Source organism: Sus scrofa, chromosome 6, assembly GCF_054392235.1.
Source record: "Sus scrofa isolate SSC_HxYL_T2T_F1_AM1 chromosome 6, Sscrofa_HxYL_maternal_Yorkshire_Landrace_v2.0, whole genome shotgun sequence".
Classification (NCBI taxonomy): domain Eukaryota; kingdom Metazoa; phylum Chordata; class Mammalia; order Artiodactyla; family Suidae; genus Sus; species Sus scrofa.
Genome location: NC_139388.1, coordinates 20,116,477 through 20,129,069, shown reverse-complemented (window position 1 = coordinate 20,129,069; position 12,593 = coordinate 20,116,477). Strand labels below are relative to the sequence as shown.

Here is a 12,593-nt window from a genome sequence, read left to right as displayed (position 1 = left end):
ACACCTTTCCAAAAAGATCTACCACCTGGAATAACAGACACAACCTTGCATTTTGGTAGTAAGAGAGAGTTCTGATCATGCCTTAAGTAGAGTGAGGGACCTGTCTCAGATAAAATTACAGTATTTCAATTACGGGCTAGACTGCTCCAAATATTTCACAGTAAAGAAAATCATGAGGTAGATACTATTTTCAATCCTTGTTTTACAGATGGGGAACCAAGGTACAAAGGCATTAACCAATTTATCCAAAGTCACAGAGCCATAAAGCAGCAGAGCCAGATCACCAAGCTCCAGAGCACAGATGCTTAACCACCACCCTATATTTATAGCCTCTGTAAAGACCGATACAGTGAACCACCAAATTTTAGCAGTTTCAAGAGTAACCCAGTCTAAACTTCATTCATTAACTGAGGAAACTAAAAGTCCAGTGCAATCAATAAGTCACAAAGGGCAATGAAACCAGAATCCAAGGTCAGTTTTCCAAAGTTTCTCTTCGAAAGCCAAACATCATGTGCAGCACACCTTCAAATTCTTTCTCTGCTGCCCAGTCCAACAGGAAGCTGTCCCCTGACTAATAAATCCTTTTGAAAAGATGGGAATAATACAGCTGGCTTTAGGTCTACTCATCTGAGGCAATCTAACAATGGGAGAGAAAAAAATTACAGTCTCACTGACATCTAGACCACTCTCTGGAAGAAAGAACCTTAGGGAAATTAACTGTTTAGAACATTGTTTCTAGATTATGATTTAGTACCCCAACATCCCACTGACAAAGTGTTCATTCTGAGTAACTAAGAAGTCAGACTACCTGGCAGCACAAGTGACCCTAACATCTATGGTAAGATGACCAATTCTGAACTACCAGACTTACTGGATAAAAGAAAGGACTTCTCGTGCTTATTTCCATTCTACCAATTACTAGAGAAAAGATGAGGTGCACCCAGCAGGCTCCCCACTGTTTTTCTCTCTTCCACGTACACTGGTCGGCTACCGTGCCATCCCTGAGGCTTCTCCTCCAGGCCCATCATTTCAAACCGATAATCTGCCTCTTTCTTCTAACAATCCTTCATAGATAACTTTGTAGTACAGTGGTTCCTGGTCCTCGTTACACATTAGAATCACCTAGGCAACTTTCCTCCCACGATTCTGATCAGTGTTGGGGGAAGCCTGGAGCGTGGTTATCAGTATAACGCTCTTTTCCTTCTTTATAACAACTTTGCTGAGATATTATTCACATATCACACAGTTCACCCACTTAAAGTATAGAATCCCATGGGTTTTAGTATATTCAGAGTCGTATAACCATCACCATGATTGATTTTAGAAGATTTTCATCACCCCCTCAAAGTACCCCTCAACCCATCAGCAGTCATGGGAATATAAAATGCTCATATCTCCAACTTTCCCCCAATCCCTCACAACCAGTAATTTAATTTCTGTCTCTATAAATTTGCCTATTATGGACATTTTCTAGATGAAATCATACAATATGCAGTCTTTTGTGACTGGCGTCTTTAACTTGGCATAATGTTTTCAGGTTCATCCATGGGAGCATGTATCAGTACCTCATTTCTTTTTATTACTGAACAGTACTCCATTATACAGACAGGCTACATTTCATATTTATGAACATATGCATTCATCACCTGAAGGACATTTGGGTTACTTCTACTTTTTGGCTATTATTTTAAAAAGTTGCTATAAACATTCACATACAGATTTTTGGGTGAACGTATGTTTTCATTTCTCTTGGGTATATATATTTTTATATATATATATATTATATAATATAAATAATATATTATATTATATAATATATATAACATATATATTATGTTATAAAATATATATAATAAATTATACATTATATATATTATATATATAAATATATATATAAATATATATATTATATATTGGGTATATATATTTCATTTCTCTTGGGTATATATATAGCTAGAGGTGGGATTGCTAGATCATACATTAACTCCCTGTTTAACCTTCTGAAGAACTGTCAGACTGCTTTCCAAAGCAGCTATAACATTTTAAATTCCCAGGAGCCAAGTACAATGGTTCCAAGTTTTTTTCCATCTCTGCCAATACCTGTTATTACCTTTTTTGATTACTGCCATTTTAGTAACCCTCCTTTTTTAAACTATTATAGAAAAAAACTTTTAATACAAAATTAAAATAATAAACCCTGTACCCATTGCTCAGCTTCACCAATTAGCATGCTGTAACGAACTGTTTCACCTACATCCCTACCTACTTTCCTTTCTCCACCACCCAGATTATTTCAAAAAAGATGCAAGACATTCCCTGATTATTTCATAATTTTAAATTTTGTGTTTGCTTGAATAGAATATAAAGAAGTTCTCTACTTGTGAGTAATTGATATGTCTCCAAATGACTTTTAATCTATAGGTTGCCCTTCCATCTGAGTTCTTTTTTTCTTAGAATTTCTTTCTTTTTTTTTTTTTTTTGGTCTTTTTTAGGGCCACACCTGAGGCATATGGAGGCTCCCAGGCTAGGGGTCGAATTGGAGCTGTAGCTGTTGGCCTACGCCACAGCCACGCCAGATCCGAGCCATGTCTACACCACAGATCATGGCAACGCCAGATCCTTAACCCACTGAGTGAGGCCAGGGATTGAATCTGTGTCCTCATGGATACTAGTCAGATTTTTTTCCATTGAGCTGCAATGGGAACTCCCTTACAATTTCTTTGTTGGAGACTCTGGATCATTTGTCCTGTAGAGCAGTGCTACTCAAACTTGAAATGTACACATGAATCACAAAAGAAGCTGGTTAAAATCACATAAGATTCTGTTTCAGTAGGTCTAGAATAGGGCCTGAGGTTCTCTGTTTCCAAAAGGCTCATAGCTGATGCCTATGCTGTTGTTCCATGGACCACATTCAATGTAGCAAAGATGTAGTTTCCCACATAACAGGTTTTACAGATTGCATCCCCAAGATATAATCTACCATCTCACTCTGGCCTCTCCTAACCAACTTCCTGTAAATTGAAAGTTCTAACAGTTTGATCAGGTTCAGGTGGCATTATTTTTTGGTTAGATTACTTGAGACTTTTATCAAGAGGCACGTCATGTCTGATTGCCTCTTTTTGGAACATTACCAGACATTGATAAAAATTGCTTAGATTCATTAATTCCTTAGAGGTTGCAGAATGGTGGTATTCTATCTTTATTAGCTGCAATATTTCCCCTCAGAGACACCCTCTTCATCAACTATGTGGTTACTCTGAATAATGAGTTGGTTCTCTAGCATCCTCCAAAGGTGACTGATGAGTTTTGCTTCAGTATCATTATGAACTCATGAATTTAAACTATTTGATGTATTTCAACACATTGCAGCTATTATCCCTACAATGCTCCAGTCATGTCATCTTTGGCCAGAAGAAGCCTTTTCAAGTTGGTTTCTGAGTTCTTTTGACAGGTCTCAAGTAGACCATCATAACTGCCCTGCCATCTAGTATGACAAAACATGTTCCTCTTACAAAGACCTGCCCCAGACCTGGAATCAGCCAACTCTCCAAAGAGCCCCAGTTACTTTTTATTAATAAATGGATTTTGAGAGACCCCTCTTTGGGTACTAGGATTGCTCAATGATACACTGTATCTAAGCCTTTTTAATAGGGAAAGCTAAAAAGAGTTTTTACTTTTGTTTCAGTTTCCTTAAGATATATTACATATGAATTCATACTCATACTTCCAATTCAAAACTAAAAACATAAAGTCTGGGGGTGGGGAATTAAGATGGCTGAACAGAAGGACTGGAGCTCATCTCCTCTCATAAAAGTAACAAAATTACAATCAGCTGCTGAACAGTCTTCAACAAAATAGACTGGAAACTCAAGAAAGATATCCTACTCCAGAAGACAAAGAAGGCCACATGGAGATGGTAGGAGGGGCAATTACCTGATATAAGCAATCCGATACCTGCTGAGTGAGCAGTCCACAGACTGGAAAGTGACTATGTCACAGAGGCTCACCCAGGGGAGTGAGAGTTCTGAGCCCCACATCAGGTTTCTATGCTTGGGGATCTGGCATTGGGAGGTAAACCCCTGGAGCATTTGGTGTTAAGGGACAGCAGGGCTTGTGCACAGGAACTCCACAACACTGGGGAAAAAAGAGACGCCACTCTTGAAAAGGCACACATAGGATTTCATGTGCACTGGGTCCCAGGGCAAAGCACAGACTCCATGGAAATCTGGGTCAGACCTACCTTCGGTTCTTGGAGGATCTCCTGGGAAAACAGGGGATGACTATGGCTCAGTGTGGGGGAAGAACATTGGAAGCGAAGGTCTTGGAAATAATTATCAACATCAGTGTGAACTCTAGAGGTGGCCACTTTGGAAAAATCTAGCCAAATAACAAATCTGGTGAGCACGCAGCCCAACCCATCAGCAAAGAGGCTGCCTAAAGACCCCCCAGCACACAGCCATCTCTAATCTCACCCAGAGACAAAGCCCCACCCACTAAAGGGATAAGAATCAGCTCCACATACCAGTGGGCAGGCACCAGTCCCTCCAATCAGGAAGCCTGCAGGAAGCCCCCATAACAACTTCAACCACAAAGGGACAGATATCAGAAGCAAGAGAGGCTACAACCCTACTGTCTGCAAAAGGAAGGCCACAGCAAAAATCTATACAAAATGAAAAGGCAGAAAATTATCACTCAGATAAAAGAACACGGAAAAAACCCAGAAAAAGAGCTAAGTGATCCAGAGATTACCAACCTCCATGAAAAAGACTTAAAACTAAGGATAGTAAAGATGATTCAAGATCTTGGAAATAAACTGGTGGCAAAGATTGATATAAGAAACACTGAGCAAAGAAATAGAAGATCTAAGGATTAAGCAAGCAGAGATGCAAAATATGATAACTGAAATAAAAAACTTACCAGAAGCAGAATACAACCAACAGCAGAATACAGGAGGCATACAAATGAATAAGCCAGGTGGAAGACAGACTAGAGGAAATCACTGATGTGGAAAAGAAAAGAGAAAAAAGACTGAAAAGAAATGAAGACAGTCTAAGAGAACTCTGGGACAATGTTAAATGCACCGTCTGTGGATGACATGATACTGTATGCCAGAAAAAAAAGAGAGAGAGAAAGGGCCAGAGAAAATATTTGAAGAGATACTAGCTGAAAATTTCCCTATCATGGGAAAGGAATCATTCATTCAAATCCAGGAACACAACGAATACTATATAAAATAAACCCAAGGGGGAACACCCTGGACACATATTAATCAAACTGACCAAAATTAAAGACAAAGAGAAAATACTGAAAGCAGCTAGGGAAAGGAAACAAACAACATACAAGGAAACCCTGATAAGGTTACTGGCAGATTTTTTTTCAGCAGAAACTCTGCAGGCCAGAAAGGAGTGGCATAATATACTTAAAGTCATGAAAGGAAAAAACCGCCAACCAAGATTACTCTATCCAGCAAAGCTCTCATTCAGATTTGAAGGAGAAATCAAAAGCTATACAGACAAGCAAAAGCTAAGAGAATTTCAGCACCACTAAATCAGTTTTACAACAAATACTAAAGGAACTTCTCTAGGTAGAAAAGAAAAGGCCACAACTAAAACAAAAATATCACAAATTACAGGACTCACGGTAAAGGCATACATGTGGTAAAGGTAGGAAATTATCCACCCAAATACGCTACCAAAACCAGAAATCATCAGATGAGGGGAGTACAGATGCAGGATACTGGAGATGCACTTGCAGTTAAGAGACCAACAACTTAAAACAATCTTGTATATATATGGAATCCTACATCAAAACTTCATGGTTACTGCAAACCAAAAATCTACAATGGATACACACACAAATAGGAAAAAGCAATCCAAACAAAACACTAAAGATAGTCATCAAACCACGAGAACAAATCCAAAACATTTAACAAAATGGAAATAAGAACATACATATTAATAATTACCTTAAATGTAATTGGACTGAATGCCCCAACCAAAAGACATACACTTGGCACAATGGATACAAAAACAAGAGACCCACTTCAGTTCTAGGGACACATACAAATTGAAAGTGAGACGATGGAAGAAAATATTCCATGCAAACAGAAATCGCAAGAAAGCTGGAGTAGCAATACTCATATCAGACAACATAGACTTAAAGAATATTATAAGAGACAAAGAAGGACATTACATAACGATCAAAGGATCAATCCAGGAAGAAGACATAACAATTGTAAATACATACGCACCCAACATAGGATCACCTCAATATAAAAGGCAACTGCTAAAGCCTTAAAAGCAGAAATTGACAATAATACAGTAATTGTGGGGGACTTTAACACCCCACTTACATTAATGGGCAGATCATCCAGACAGAAAATCAACAAGGAAATACAGGCCTTAAATGATGCATTAGAAGAGATGGACTTAATAGATACTTACAATTCATTCCATCCAAAAGCAGTAGAATACATATTCTTAAGGGCACATGGAACATTCTCTAGGACAGATCACATTCTGGGCCACAAATCAAGCCTCAATAAATTTAAGAAAATTGCAGTTCCCGTCGTGGCGCAGTGGTTAACGAATCCGACTAGGAACCATGAGGCTGCGGGTTCGGTCCCTGCCCTTGCTTAGTGGGTTAAGGGTCCGGCGTTGCCGTGAGCTGTGGTATAGGTCTCAGACGCGGCTCGGATCCCTCGTTGCTGTGGGTCTGGCGTAGGCCGGTGGCTACAGCTCCGATTCGACCCCTAGCCTGGGAACCTCCATATGGCGCGGGAGCGGCCCAAGAAATAGCAAAAAGACAAAAAAAAAAAAAAATTTAAAAAAAAAAAAAATAAATAAATAAATAAATTTAAGAAAATTGAAATCAGGAGTTCCCATCATGGCTCAGCAGTTAACAAATCTGACTAGCATCCATGAGGACGTGGGTTGGATCCCTTGCCTCGCTCAGTGGGTTAAGGATCCAGCATTGCCATGAGCTGTGGTGTAGGTCACTGGTTTGGATTCCAAGTTGCTGTGGCTCTGGTGCAGGCCAGTGGCTACAGCTCCGATTCGACCCCTAGCCAAAAAAACCTCCATGTGCCGTGGGTACGGCCCTAAAAAGACAAAAAGACAAATAAATAATAAATGAATAAATAAATAAATACACCTAGAAGCAAATGATAACAAAGACCCAACAATCCAAATCCTATGGGATTCAATAAAGAAAAAGAAATAATAGGAATCCAAATTGGACAGGAAGAAGTAAAACTATCACTTTTGCAGATGACATGATACTATACCTAGAAAATCCTAAAGATGCTACTAGAAAACTGTTGTTAGAACTCATCAATGAAATTTGGTAAAGTTACAGGATACAAAATCAATACACAGAAATTGACTGCATTTCTATATACTAACAATGAAACATTGGAAAGAGAAATTAGGGAAGCAATCCCATTTACCATCACATAAAAAACAAAAAGAGGAATATCTAGTCACTTATGATGGAGCATGATAATGTGAGAAAAAAGATGTATACATGTATGTATAACTGGGTCACCTTGCTGTACAGCAGAAAATTGACAGAACACTATAAACCAGCTGTAGTGGGAAAAGTAAAAATCATTATAAATTTAAAAAAAAAAGGTGGGGGGATAAACCTACTAAAAGAGACAAAGACCTGTACTGTGAGAACTATAAGATGCTGATGAAAGGAATCAAACATGATATAAACAGATGGAAAGATATACCAAGCTCTTGGATTAGAAGAATCCATATTGTCAAAATGACAATACCTTCCCGAGGCAATCTACATATTCAACGCAATCCTCATCAAATTACCAATGGTATTTTTCACAGAACTAGAACAAAGTATCTTTTTTTTATAAATAAATAAATTAATTTATTTATTTTGGACTTTTTGCCATTTCTTGGGCCGCTCCAGTGGCATATGGAGGTTCCCAGGCTAGGGGTCGAATCAGAGCTGCAGCCACCGGCCTACGCCAGGGCCTACACCAGAGCCACAGCAATGCGGGATCTGAGCCGTGTCTGCAAACTACACCACAGCTCACGGCAACACCGAATCGTTAACCCACTGAGCAAGAGCAGGGATCGAAGCCGCAACCTCATGGTTCCTAGTTGGATTCGTTAACCACTGCGCCATGACGGGAACTCCAGAACAAAGTATCTCAAAGTTTGTTTGGAAGCACAAAGGACCCAGAATAACCAAAGCAATACTGAGAAAGAAAAATGGAACTGGAGGAATCATGCTCCCTGCCTTCAGACTATACTACAAAACTACAGTCATCAAAACAGTATGGTACTGGCACAAAAACAGAAATATAGATTAAACCCATGTACCTATGGTCAACCAATCTATGATAATGGAAGTAAGAATATACAATGGAGAAAAGACAGTCCCTTCAATAAATGGTGCTGGGGAAACTGGACAGCTACATGTAAAAGAATGAAATTACAACGCTCCCTAACACCATACACAAAAATAAACTCAAAATGGATAATTTATAATAGCAAAAATTGGGAACCATGCCAACATCCATCAATATGGGACTGGTTGAGTAAATGTGGTACCTGTACAAAGTAGAGTGCTTTTTGGTAACACAAAAAACATGAGAATCTACATTACCATGCAGTGACTCCAGCTCATATTGTTAAGTAAAATAAAAATGCAATGTGGAAGAAAGTAGATAGTACTCTATCATTCCTATCAAAATCCCAACTGGCTTTTTTTTTCTTCTTTTTATGGCCGCATGTGGAAGTTTTCTTTTTACGGTGGCATATAGAAGTTCCCAGGCTAAAGGTTGAATCAGAGCTGCAGGCCTGTGCCACAGCCACCGCCACACCAGATCCGAGCCCCATCTGCGACCTATGACAAAGCATGTGGCAAGGCTGGATCCTTAACCCATTCAGCGAGGCTAGGGATTGAACTGCTCACCCTGCCTTGCCCTGCCTCCTTGCAGAAACCACAGGGAAGGCTTTGCCTACGTTTTCCTCTTGCTTCTTCTGCCCCTTTTGACCAACTTCAGTGCTTCTTCAGTGGTCCTGCATGGCATGCCCTGCCTCCTGTATTTAGTCATTTCCATGTGTGCAAGTCTTACTATAACTGATTATACCAAATCTCAGGTACTTTTAAACACGTTCCCTCTTTTTTATATGTTTGTGTTATCTGCTTTTGTTAAACACAGCTTTATTGAGATAAATTCACATACTATATAATCACTCACTTAATATGTGTAATTCAAGGGTTTTTAGCATATTCACTGGGGTTGTGCAACCATCACTACAACTGATTTCTGAATATTTTCATCACCCAGGAAAGAAACCCCCTCCCCACAGAAGTCATTCCCCATGTCCCCTAATCTACCCACTTTCATGGCAACCTCTAATCTACTTTGTTTCTATAGATTTGCCTATTGTGGACACTGCACATAAATGGAACTATACGATATACAGTCTTTTGTGACCGGTGTCTTTCACTTAGCTTAATGCTTTCAAGCTTCATCCATATTAGAACACGTATCAGTAGTTCTCTCTTTTTTATTGCCAAATGGTATTCCATTATATGGATATGCCACTTTTAGTCATAAAAGTGTTAGACATTTAGATTGTCTCTACTTTTTGGCAATTATGAGTAATGCTGCTATGAATACTCATGTACAGGTTTTTCTGTGGAAAGCTGTTTTCTTTCTTTCTTTTAATTTTTGTCTTCTCAAGGCTGTACCCATGGCATATGGAGGTTCCCAGGCTAGGAGTCAAATCACAGCTGTAGCTGCCGGCCTACACCACAGCCATAACAACATGGGATCCAAGTTGTGTCTGTGACCTACACCACAGCTCATGGCAATGCCAGATCCTTAACTCACTGAGCGAGGCCAGGGATTGAACCTGCTGTCCTTGTGGACTAGTCAGATTCATTTCTGCTGAGCCATGATGGGACTTCCAGAAAATTGTTTTCATTTCTCTCAGGTATACACCTAGGAATGGAATTAATGAGTTGTAATGGTAACCCTATATTTAATCTTTCGAGGAACTGCTAGTCTATTTTCCAAAGTGGCTACACCACTTTACATTCCTACCAACAGTATATGAGGGTTTCAGTATTTTCCACATTCTCACCAACGTTTGTTATCATCTAATTATAGCCTCCTAGTGGATGTGAAATAGCATCTTATTGCGGTTTCGATTTGCATTTCTCTGATGGTTAGTGATGTTGAGCATCTTTTCATTCACTTTTTGGACATTAATATATCTTCTTTGGAGAAATGCCTATTCAGATCACTTGCTCATTTAAAAATTGTGTTGGTTGTCTTTTCGTACAGCTACTATGTAAAACAACATGGAGGTTCCTCAAAAACTAAAAATAGAACTACCATATGATCCAGCAATTCCACCCTGGGATATACATATCCAGAAAAAAGGAAAACAATAATTCAAAAAAATACATGCACCCCAATGTTCACAGCAGCACTATTTACAATAGCCAACATATGGAAGCAACCCAAGTCCCCATCCAGAGACAACAAAGAAGATGCAGTATATAAATACAAGAGACTATTAATTATTAAAAAAAAAATCTGCCATTTGCAGCAACATGGATGGACTGAGAGAACATTATGCTTAGTGAAACAAATCAGAGAAACAAATAGAAATAAATACTGTATGATATCACTTATCTGTAGAATCTGAAAAATAATGAATGTAAATGCAAAATGGAAACAGACTCACAGGTATAGAAAACAAAATAGTGGTTACTAAAGGGGAGAGGTGAGACGGAGGGGCAAATTAGGGCTATGGGATTAAGAAATACAAACTACTCTATATAAAACAGATAAGCAGAGGTTCCAGATTTCCTGTTGTGGCGCAGTGGTTAACGAATCTGACTAGGAACCATGAGGCTGTGGGTTCAATCCCTGGCCTTGCTCAGTGGGTTAATGATCCAGCATTGCCATAAGCTGTGGTATAGGTTGCAGACATAGCTTGGATTCCCCATTGCTGTGGCTGTGGCTGTGGCTGTGGCGTAGGCCGGCGGCTACAGATTTTATTGGACCCCTAGCCTGGGAACCTCCATATGCCGCGGGAAGTGGCCCTAGAAAAGGCAGAAAGACAAAAAATAAATAAATAAAAATAAGCATGGGTTCCAATGTGGCTCAGCAGTAACCAACCCAACTAGTATCCATGAGGACACAGTTCAATCCCTGGCCTCGCAGAGTGGGTTAAGGATCCAGCCTTGCCACATGCTTTGTCATAGGTCGCAGATGGGGCTCGGATCTGGTGTGGCGGTGGCTGTGGCACAGGCCTGCAGCTCTGATTCAACCTTTAGCCTGGGAACTTCTATATGCCACCGTAAAAAGAAAACTTCCACATGCGGCCATAAAAAGAAGAAAAAAAAAGCCAGTTGGGATTTTGATAGGAATGATAGAGTACTATCTACTTTCTTCCACATTGCATTTTTATTTTACTTAACAATATGAGCTGGAGTCACTGCATGGTAATGTAGATTCTCATGTTTTTTGTGTTACCAAAAAGCACTCTACTTTGTACAGGTACCACATTTACTCAACCAGTCCCATATTGATGGATGTTGGCATGGTTCCCAATTTTTGCTATTATAAATAATGTGCACACATCTTTTCATATTTTTGCCAGTGCATCTTTGGGAGAGATCCCTGGACATGGGATTACTGGGTCAAAAGTAAATTCACTAGATATTGCCAAATTCTGTCCCATAGGCACTATATCTCTACCAGCAATATGTGAGAATGTATCCAGCATCCAGTGATTTTAAAGCATACCAGGATTGGGAACCTTGGAATTTAAAAATTAGCTATTAAAATTATGAGACAAAAAAGGTCATCCAAGTGGCTGGCGCCTGGAGGAACTGTGCAGTACATGGCTTGTGCAATGTGTCTGCAGAAGTCCTGACAGGGGAAGGCCGAGGGAGGAATGATGAAGGAGGCGATGAATCTAGGGTAGGGATGGTTTTACAAATAAAGGCTGTACCAGAAAACATTCAGCTTCTAAGTGGAAAAATCCAAAGGTTCCCTGCCCCCAACCAGCCCCAATTTTTATAAGCCAGGCAGTTCCTATTGAGCAGAAAGCCACAGAGGCTGGAGTCAAACACTCCAGCCCCAGAACAAGAGGACAAAAGCTATTCTCCGTCAGTACACATGGGGAGCAGAAAAAAGTCAGGAGGCCTGGGTTAGTCCCCCTTGTCACTTACAGAATGAAAATCTTGGACACATCACTTTTCCAAGCTTCGTTTTCCTCCCTTTTAAATGTGAAGAAAAATCTGCCTCTCTCACCTCTCAGGCCCATGATAATCCCTTGGAAACTGAAAGTGCCATATGAACCGGGTAAAATTGTTACTGCCCAAGCTGGATTTGAGTTTTGGTATAACCACCTGCTATCTGACCTTCCTCAATTATAAAACAGAGACAGTAACACTTATTTCACAGGGTTATTTTAAGAGGAAAGTATATAATGCATTAAAGTACTTGGCACAGTGCCTGATAAATATTAAGTGCTCCAAAAGGTAGGTTAGTAGCATCAGCACACAAAAAAATTTGCTGTATAACTTTGGGCAAATAA

The 12,593-nt window shown here is 39.6% G+C and overlaps 1 protein-coding gene across 3 annotated transcripts in view; it reads right to left on the bottom strand.

Annotated features, from left to right (window-relative positions):
- NUP93 (nucleoporin 93) overlaps positions 1-12,593 on the bottom strand; it is a 115,967-nt gene that overhangs the window by 79,847 nt on the left and 23,527 nt on the right.